Source organism: Antedon mediterranea, chromosome 10, assembly GCF_964355755.1.
Source record: "Antedon mediterranea chromosome 10, ecAntMedi1.1, whole genome shotgun sequence".
Classification (NCBI taxonomy): domain Eukaryota; kingdom Metazoa; phylum Echinodermata; class Crinoidea; order Comatulida; family Antedonidae; genus Antedon; species Antedon mediterranea.
Window position 1 is genome coordinate 1,316,656 of NC_092679.1, and position 10,973 is coordinate 1,327,628.

The window sequence follows — 10,973 nt, forward strand, 5'->3', positions numbered from 1 at the left end:
AGTGAGTTAGGCAGATCATAAGTCAGCTCTCCTTAATTGCCTAAGTCACACAGCTGACTTAGGTAGAAACACGAAAAATATAGTATATTGATATAAGCAGTGAGTTAGGCAGAAAAACAAAACAAAAATTATCACTTTGACACTTTTGTTATGAGGCTGTCAATATCATCTATATACAAAAAATGCTACCTTTAAGTAACAAAATTTAATAGCATCAGCTCTTCAGATTAAAATTAACACTGATGATTTTAGAAAAAGAAAGTAGCAATAAAAGAGAAAGAATTTGTAACAAATGGGTTAGAAAATATACTATAAAATGTATTTCTTATTTTATTTAAAAACTCATGAATCTCCTCTCCTTAATTGCCTAAGTCACACAGCTGACTTAGGCAGAAAACACGAAAAATATAGTATATTGATATAAGCAGTGAGTTAGGCAGATCATAAGTTAGCTCTCCTTAATTGCCTAAGTCACACAGATAGTACAGGGATTTTTTCCAAAAATAGCCAAAAATATCAAGTTTTTAAAATTCAATTATTATGTTATAAAATTGCTCCTTATGATCATATATTGCTTTATCATCACCTTATAGTACCATAGACACCAGTTTTATCGAAAAATAAAAGGGTCGAAAAATGGCCATTTTTTGAAAAAATCCTTGTACTATGACTTTGGCAGAAACACAAAAAATATAGTATATTGATATAAGCAGTGAGTTAGAAAAACAAACAAAAAATTGTGACTTAGACTCTTTTGTTATGAGGCTGTCCATATCATCTATATACAAAAAATTGACCTTTAAGTAACAAAATTTAATAGCATCAGCTCTTCAGATTAAAATTAACACTGATGATTTTTGAAAAGGAAAGTGGCAATAAAAGAGAAAGAATTTGTAACAAATGGGTTAAAAAATATACTATAAAAATGTATTTCTTATTTTATTTAAAAAATCATGAGTCTCCTCTCCTTAATTGCCTAAGTCACACAGCTGACTTAGGCAGAAACACAAAAAAACGATTTGAGCATGTGCAAATGTATATAAAAGCACTCAGATAATGTACAGAGGGCAGTATAATGATATAAGCAGTGAGTTAGGCAGATCATAAGTGAGCTCCCCTTAATTGCCTAAGTCACACAGCTGACTTAGGTAGAAACACAAAAAATATAGTATAATGATATAAGCAGTGAGTTAGGCAGATCATAAGTCAGCTCTCCTTAATTGCCTAAGTCACACAGCTGACTTAGGCAGAAAACACGAAAAATATAGTATATTGATATAAGCAGTGAGTTAGGCAGATCATAAGTCAGCTCTCCTTAAATGCCTAAGTCACACAGCTGACTTAGGCAGAAAACACGAAAAATATAGTATATTGATATAAGCAGTGAGTTAGGCAGATCATAAGTCAGCTCTCCTTAATTGCCTAAGTCACACAGATAGTACAGGGATTTTTTCCAAAAATAGCCAAAAATATCAAGTTTTTAAAATTCAATTATTATGTTATAAAATTTCTCCATATGATCATATATTGCTTTATCATCACCTTATAGTACCATAGACACCAGTTTTATTGAAAAATAAAAGGGTCGAAAAATGGCTATTTTTGGAAAAAATCCTTGTACTATGACTTAGGCAGAAACACAAAAAATATAGTATATTGATATAAGCAGTGAGTTAGAAAAACAAACACAAAATTGTGACTTAGACTCTTTTGTTATGAGGCTGTCCATATCATCTATATACAAAAAAATTGACCTTTAAGTAACAAAATGTAATAGCATCAGCTCTTCAGATTAAAATTAACACTGATGATTTTAGAAAAAGAAAGTAGCAATAAAAGAGAAAGAATTTGTAACAAATGGGTTAGAAAATATACTATAAAATGTACTTCTTATTTTATTTAAAAACTCATGAATCTCCTCTCCTTAATTGCCTAAGTCACACAGCTGACTTAGGCAGAAACACAACAAAACGATTTGAGCATGTGCAAATGTATATAAAAGCACTCAGATAATGTACAGAGGGCAGTATAATGACATAAGCAGTAAGTTAGGCAGATCATAAGTGAGCTCCCCTTAAATGCCTAAGTCACACAGCTGACTTAGGCAGAAACACGAAAAATATAGTATATTGATATAAGCAGTGAGTTAGGCAGAAAAAACAAAACAAAAATTATCACTTAGACACTTTTGTTATGAGGCTGTCAATATCATCTATATACAAAAAATGCTACCTTTAAGTAACAAAATTTAATAGCATCAGCTCTTCAGATTAAAATTAACACTGATGATTTTAGAAAAAGAAAGTAGCAATAAAAGAGAAAGAATTTGTAACAAATGGGTTAGAAAATATACTATAAAATGTATTTCTTATTTTATCTAAAAACTCATGAATCTCCTCTCCTTAATTGCCTAAGTCACACAGCTGACTTAGACAGAAACCCAAAAAAACGATTTGAGCATGTGCAAATGTATATAAAAGCACTGAGATACTGTACAGAGGGCAGTATAATGATATAAGCAGTGAGTTAGGCATATCATAAGTGAGCTCCCCTTAATTGCCTAAGTCACACAGCTGACTTAGGCAGAAACACAAAAAATATAGTATAATGATATAAGCAAAGAGTTAGGCAGATCATAAGTGAGCTCTCCTTAATTGCCTAAGTCACACAGATAGTACAGGGATTTTTTCCAAAAATAGCCAAAAATATGAAGTTTTTAAAATTCAATTATTATGTTATAAAATTGCTCCATATGATCATATATTGCTTTATCATCACCTTATAGTACCATAGACACCAGTTTTATCGAAAAATAAAAGGATCGAAAAATGGCCATTTTTGGAAAAAATCCTTGTACTATGACTTAGGCAGAAACACAAAAAATATAGTATATTGATATAAGCAGTGAGTTAGAGAAACAAACAAAAAATTGTGACTTAGACTCTTTTGTTATGAGGCTGTCCATATCATCTATATACAAAAAATTTTACCTTTAAGTAACAAAATGTAATGGCATCAGCTCTTCAGATTAAAATTAACACTGATGATTTTAGAAAAGGAAAGTAGCAATAAAAGAGAAAGAATTTGTAACAAATGGGTTAAAAAATATACTATAAAAATGTATTTCTTATTTTATTTAAAAAATCATGAGTCTCCTCTCCTTAATTGCCTAAGTCACACAGCTGACTTAGGCAGAAACACAAAAAACGATCTGAGCGTGTGCAAATGTATATAAAAGAACTCAGATAATGTACATAGGGCAGTATAATGATATAAGCAGTGAGTTAGGCAGATCATAAGTCTCCTCTCCTTAATTGCCTAAGTCACACAGCTGACTTAGGCAGAAATACAAAAAACGGTCTGAGCGTGTGCAAATGTATATAAAAGCACTCAGATAATGTACAGAGGGCAGTATAATGATATAAGCAGTGAGTTAGGCAGATCATAAGTCAGCTCTCCTTAATTGCCTAAGTCACACAGCTAACTTATGCAGAAACACGAAAAATATAGTATATTGATATGAGCAGTGAGTTAGGCAGATCATAAGTCAGCTCTCCTTAATTGCCTAAGTCACACAGCTGACCCAGGCAAAAACACAACAAATATAGTATATTGATATAAGCAGTGAGTTAGGCAGAAAAACAAAACAAAAATTATCACTTAGACACTTTTGTTATGAGGCTGTCAATATCATCTATATACAAAAAATGCTACCTTTAAGTAATAAAATTTAATAGCATCAGCTCTTCAGATTAAAATTAACACTGATGATTTTAGAAAAAGAAAGTAGCAATAAAGAGAAAGAATTTGTAACAAATGGGTTAGAAAATATACTATAAAATGTATTTCTTATTTTATTTAAAAACTCATGAATCTCCTCTCCTTAATTGCCTAAGTCACACAGCTGACTTAGGCAGAAACACAACAAAACGATTTGAGCATGTGCAAATGTATATAAAAGCACTCAGATAATGTACAGAGGGCAGTATAATGATATAAGCAGTGAGTTAGGCAGATCATAAGTGAGCTCCCCTTAATTGCCTAAGTCACACAGCTGACTTAGGCAGAAACACAAAAAATATAGTATAATGATATAAGCAGTGAGTTAGGCAGATCATAAGTCAGCTCTCCTTAATTGCCTAAGTCACACAGCTGACTTAGGCAGAAAACACGAAAAATATAGTATATTGATATAAGCAGTGAGTTAGGCAGATCATAAGTCAGCTCTCCTTAAATGCCTAAGTCACACAGCTGACTTAGGCAGAAAACACGAAAAATATAGTATATTGATATAAGCAGTGAGTTAGGCAGATCATAAGTCAGCTCTCCTTAATTGCCTAAGTCACACAGATAGTACAGGGATTTTTTCCAAAAATAGCCAAAAATATCAAGTTTTTAAAATTCAATTATTATGTTATAAAATTTCTCCATATGATCATATATTGCTTTATCATCACCTTATAGTACCATAGACACCAGTTTTATTGAAAAATAAAAGGGTCGAAAAATGGCCATTTTTGGAAAAAATCCTTGTACTATGACTTAGGCAGAAACACAAAAAATATAGTATATTGATATAAGCAGTGAGTTAGAAAAACAAACAAAAAATTGTGACTTAGACTCTTTTGTTATGAGGCTGTCCATATCATCTATATACAAAAAAATTGACCTTTAAGTAACAAAATGTAATAGCATCAGCTCTTCAGATTAAAATTAACACTGATGATTTTAGAAAAGGAAAGTAGCAATAAAAGAGAAAGAATTTGTAACAAATGGGTTAAAAAATATACTATAAAAATGTATTTCTTATTTTATTTAAAAAATCACGAGTCTCCTCTCCTTAATTGCCTAAGTCACACAGCTGACTTAGGCAGAAACACAAAAAACGATGTGAGCGTGTGCAAATGTATATAAAAGCACTCAGATAATGTACAGAGGGCAGTATAATGATATAAGCAGTGAGTTAGGCAGATCATAAGTCAGCTCTCCTTAATTGCCTAAGTCACACACAGCTGACTTAGGCAGAAACACGAAAAATATAGTATATTGATATAAGCAGTGAGTTAGGCAGAAAAACAAAACAAAAATTATCACTTAGAAACTTTTGTTATGAGGCTGTCAATATCATCTATATACAAAAAATGCTACCTTTAAGTAACAAAATTTAATAGCATCAGCTCTTCAGATTAAAATTAACACTGATGATTTTAGAAAAAGAAAGTAGCAATAAAAGAGAAAGAATTTGTAACAAATGGGTTAGAAAATATACTATAAAATGTATTTCTTATTTTATTTAAAAACTCATGAATCTCCTCTCCTTAATTGCCTAAGTCACACAGCTGACTTAGGCAGAAAACACGAAAAATATAGTATATTGATATAAGCAGTGAGTTAGGCAGATCATAAGTTAGCTCTCCTTAATTGCCTAAGTCACACAGATAGTACAGGGATTTTTTCCAAAAATAGCCAAAAATATCAAGTTTTTAAAATTCAATTATTATGTTATAAAATTGCTCCATATGATCATATATTGCTTTATCATAACCTTATAGTACCATAGACACCAGTTTTATCGAAAAATAAAAGGGTCGAAAAATGGCCATTTTTTGAAAAAATCCTTGTACTATGACTTTGGCAGAAACACAAAAAATATAGTATATTGATATAAGCAGTGAGTTAGAAAAACAAACAAAAAATTGTGACTTAGACTCTTTTGTTATGAGGCTGTCCATATCATCTATATACAAAAAAATTGACCTTTAAGTAACAAAATTTAATAGCATCAGCTCTTCAGATTAAAATTAACACTGATGATTTTTGAAAAGGAAAGTGGCAATAAAAGAGAAAGAATTTGTAACAAATGGGTTAAAAAATATACTATAAAAATGTATTTCTTATTTTATTTAAAAAATCATGAGTCTCCTCTCCTTAATCAGAAACACAAAAAACGATCTGAGCGTGTGCAAATGTATATAAAAGCACTCAGATAATGTACAGAGGGCAGTATAATGATATAAGCAGTGAGTTAGGCAGATCATAAGTGAGCTCTCCTTAATTGCCTAAGTCACACAGATAGTACAGGGATTTTTTCCAAAAATAGCCAAAAATATCAAGTTTTTAAAATTCAATTATTATGTTATAAAATTGCTCCATATGATCATATATTGCTTTATCATCACCTTATAGTACCATAGACACCAGTTTTATCGAAAAATAAAAGGGTCGAAAAATGGCCATTTTTGGAAAAAATCCTTGAACTATGACTTAGGCAGAAACACAAAAAATATAGTATATTGATATAAGCAGTGAGTTATAAAAACAAACAAAAAATTGTGACTTAGACTCTTTTGTTATGAGGCTGTCTATATCATCTATATACAAAAAATTTTACCTTTAAGTAACAAAATGTAATAGCATCAGCTCTTCAGATTAAAATTAACACTGATGATTTTAGAAAAGGAAAGTAGCAATAAAAGAGAAAGAATTTGTAACAAATGGGTTAAAAAATATACTATAAAAATGTATTTCTTATTTTATTTAAAAAATCACGAGTCTCCTCTCCTTAATTGCCTAAGTCACACAGCTGACTTAGGCAGAAACACAAAAAACGATCTGAGCGTGTGCAAATGTATATAAAAAGCACTCAGATAATGTACAGAGGGCAGTATAATGATATAAGCAGTGAGTTAGGCAGATCATAAGTCTCCTCTCCTTAATTGCCTAAGTCACACAGCTGACTTAGGCAGAAATACAAAAAACGGTCTGAGCGTGTGCAAATGTATATAAAAGCACTCAGATAATGTACAGAGGGCAGTATAATGATATAAGCAGTGAGTTAGGCAGATCATAAGTCAGCTCTCCTTAATTGGCTAAGTCACACAGCTAACTTATGCAGAAACACGAAAAACCATCTGAGCGTGTGCAAATGTATATAAAAGCACTCAGATAATGTACAGAGGGCAGTATAATGATATAAGCAGTGAGTTAGGCAGATCATAAGTCAGCTCTCCTTAATTGCCTAAGTCACACAGCTGACTTAGGCAGAATTACGAAAAATATAGTATATTGATATAAGCAGTGAGTTAGGCAGAAAAACAAAACAAAAATTATCACTTAGACACTTTTGTTATGAGGCTGTCAATATCATCTATATACAAAAAATGCTACCTTTAAGTAACAAAATTTAATAGCTTCAGATAAAAATTAACACTGATGATTTTAGAAAAAGAAAGTAGCAATAAAAGAAAAAGAATTTGTAACAAATGGGGTAGAAAATGTACTATAAAATGTATTTCTTATTTTATTTAAAAACTCATGAATCTCCTCTCCTTAATTGCCTAAGTCACACAGCTGACTTAGGCAGAAACACAAAAAAACGATTTGAGCAGTGTGCAAATGTATATAAAAGCACTCAGATAATGTACAGAGGGCAGTATAATGATATAAGCAGTGAGTTAGGCAGATCATAAGTCATCTCTCCTTAATTGCCTAAGTCACACAGCTGACTTAGGCAGAAACACAAAAAATATAGTATAATGATATAAGCAGTGAGTTAGGCAGATCATAAGTGAGCTCTCCTTAATTGCCTAAGTCACACAGTTGACTTAGGCAGAAAACACGAAAAATATAGTATATTGATATAAGCAGTGAGTTAGGCAGAAAAACAAAACAAAAATTATCACTTAGACACTTTTGTTATGAGGCTGTCAATATCATCTATATACAAAAAATGCTACCTTTAAGTAACAAAATTTAATAGCTTCAGATAAAAATTAACACTGATGATTTTAGAAAAAGAAAGTAGCAATAAAAGAAAAAGAATTTGTAACAAATGGGGTAGAAAATGTACTATAAAATGTATTTCTTATTTTATTTAAAAACTCATGAATCTCCTCTCCTTAATTGCCTAAGTCACACAGCTGACTTAGGCAGAAACACAAAAAAACGATTTGAGCAGTGTGCAAATGTATATAAAAGCACTCAGATAATGTACAGAGGGCAGTATAATGATATAAGCAGTGAGTTAGGCAGATCATAAGTCATCTCTCCTTAATTGCCTAAGTCACACAGCTGACTTAGGCAGAAACACAAAAAATATAGTATAATGATATAAGCAGTGAGTTAGGCAGATCATAAGTGAGCTCTCCTTAATTGCCTAAGTCACACAGTTGACTTAGGCAGAAAACATGAAAAATATAGTATATTGATATAAGCAGTGAGTTAGGCAGATCATAAGTCAGCTCTCCTTAATTGCCTAAGTCACACAGATAGTACAGGGATTTTTTCCAAAAATAGCCAAAAATATCAAGTTTTTGAAATTCAATTATTATGTTATAAAATTGCTCCATATGATCATATATTGCTTTATCATCACCTTATAGTACCATAGACACCAGTTTTATTGAAAAATAAAAGGGTCGAAAAATGGCCATTTTTGGATTAAATCCTTGTACTATGACTTAGGCAGAAACACAAAAAATATAGTATATTGATATAAGCAGTGAGTTAGAAAAACAAACAAAAAATTGTGACTTAGACTCTTTTGTTATGAGGCTGTCCATATCATCTATATACAAAAAAATTGACCTTTAAGTAACAAAATGTAATAGCATCAGCTCTTCAGATTAAAATTAACACTGATGATTTTAGAAAAGGAAAGTAGCAATAAAAGAGAAAGAATTTGTAACAAATGGGTTAAAAAATATACTATAAAAATGTATTTCTTATTTTATTTAAAAAATAATGAGTCTCCTCTCCTTAATTGCCTAAGTCACCCAGCTGACTTAGGCAGAAACACAAAAAAAAAACGATCTGAGCGTGTGCAAATGTATATAAAAGCAGTCAGATAATGTACAGAGGGCAGTATAATGATATAAGCAGTGAGTTAGGCAGATCATAAGTCAGCTCTCCTTAATTGCCTAAGTCACACAGCTGACTTAGGCAGAAACACGAAAAATATAGTATATTGATATAAGCAGTGAGTTAGGCAGAAAAACAAAACAAAAATTATCACTTAGACACTTTTGTTATGAGGCTGTCAATATCATCTATATACAAAAAATGCTACCTTTAAGTAACAAAATTTAATAGCATCAGCTCTTCAGATTAAAATTAACACTGATGATTTTAGAAAAAGAAAGTAGCAATAAAAGAGAAAGAATTTGTAACAAATGGGTTAGAAAATATACTATACAATGTATTTCTTATTTTATTTAAAAACTCATGAATCTCCTCTCCTTAATTGCCTAAGTCACACTATAGTGTACTATAGTACAGGGATTTTTTCCAAAAAATGGCCAAAAATATCAAGTTTTTAAAATTCAATTATTATGTTATAAAATTGCTCCATATGATCATATATTGCTTTATCATCACCTAATAGTACCATAGACACCAGTTTTATCGAAAAATTGCCATTTTTGGAAAAAATCCTTGTACTATGACTTAGGCAGAAACACAAAAAATATAGTATATTGATATAAGCAGTGAGTTAGGCAGATCATAAGTCAGCTCTCCTTAATTGCCTAAGTCACACAGCTGACCCAGGCAGAAACACGAAAAATATAGTATATTGATATAAGCAGTGAGTTAGGCAGAAAAACAAAACAAAAATTATCACTTAGACACTTTTGTTATGAAGCTGTCAATATCATCTATATACAAAAAATGCTACCTTTAAGTAACAAAATTTAATAGCTTCAGATAAAAATTAACACTGATGATTTTAGAAAAAGAAAGTAGCAATAAAAGAAAAAGAATTTGTAACAAATGGGGTAGAAAATATACTATAAAATGTATTTCTTATTTTATTTAAAAACTCATGAATCTCCTCTCCTTAATTGCCTAAGTCACACAGCTGACTTAGGCAGAAACACAAAAAAACGATTTGAGCAGTGTGCAAATGTATATAAAAGCACTCAGATAATGTACAGAGGGCAGTATAATGATATAAGCAGTGAGTTAGGCAGATCATAAGTCATCTCTCCTTAATTGCCTAAGTCACACAGCTGACTTAGGCAGAAACCACGAAAAATATAGTATATTGATATAAGCAGTGAGTTAGGCAGATCATAAGTCAGCTCTCCTTAATTGCCTAAGTCACACAGATAGTACAAGGATTTTTTCCAAAAATGGCCAAAATATCAAGTTTTTAAAATTCAATTATTATGCTATAAAATTGCTCTATATGATCATATATTGCTTTATCATCACCTTATAGTACCATAGACACCAGTTTTATCAAAAAATAAAAGGGTCGAAAATGGCCATTTTTAGAAAAAATCCCTCTACAGGGATTTTTTCCAAAAATAACCAAAAATATCAAGTTTTTAAAATTCAATTATTATGTTATAAAATTGCTCCATATGATCATATATTGCTTTATCATCACCTTATAGTACCATAGACACCAGTTTTATCGAAAAATAAAAGGGTCGAAAAATGGCCATTTTTGGAAAAAATCCTTGTACTATGACTTAGGCAGAAACACAAAAAATATAGTATATTGATATAAGCAGTGAGTTAGAAAAACAAACAAAAAATTGTGACTTAGACTCTTTTGTTATGAGGCTGTCCATATCATCTATATACAAAAAATTTTACCTTTAAGTAACAAAATGTAATAGCATCAGCTCTTCAGATTAAAATTAACACTGATGATTTTAGAAAAGGAAAGTAGCAATAAAGAGAAAGAATTTGTAACAAATGGGTTAAAAAATATACTATAAAAATGTATTTCTTATTTTATTAAAAAAATTATGAGTCTCCTCTCCTTAATTGCCTTAGTCACACAGCTGACTTAGGCAGAAACACAAAAAACGATCTGAGCGTGTGCAAATGTATATAAAAGCACTCAGATAATGTACAGAGGGCAGTATAATGATATAAGCAGTGAGTTAGGCAGATCATAAGTCTCCTCTCCTTAATTGCCTAAGTCACACAGCTAACTTAGGCAGAAACACGAAAAATATAGT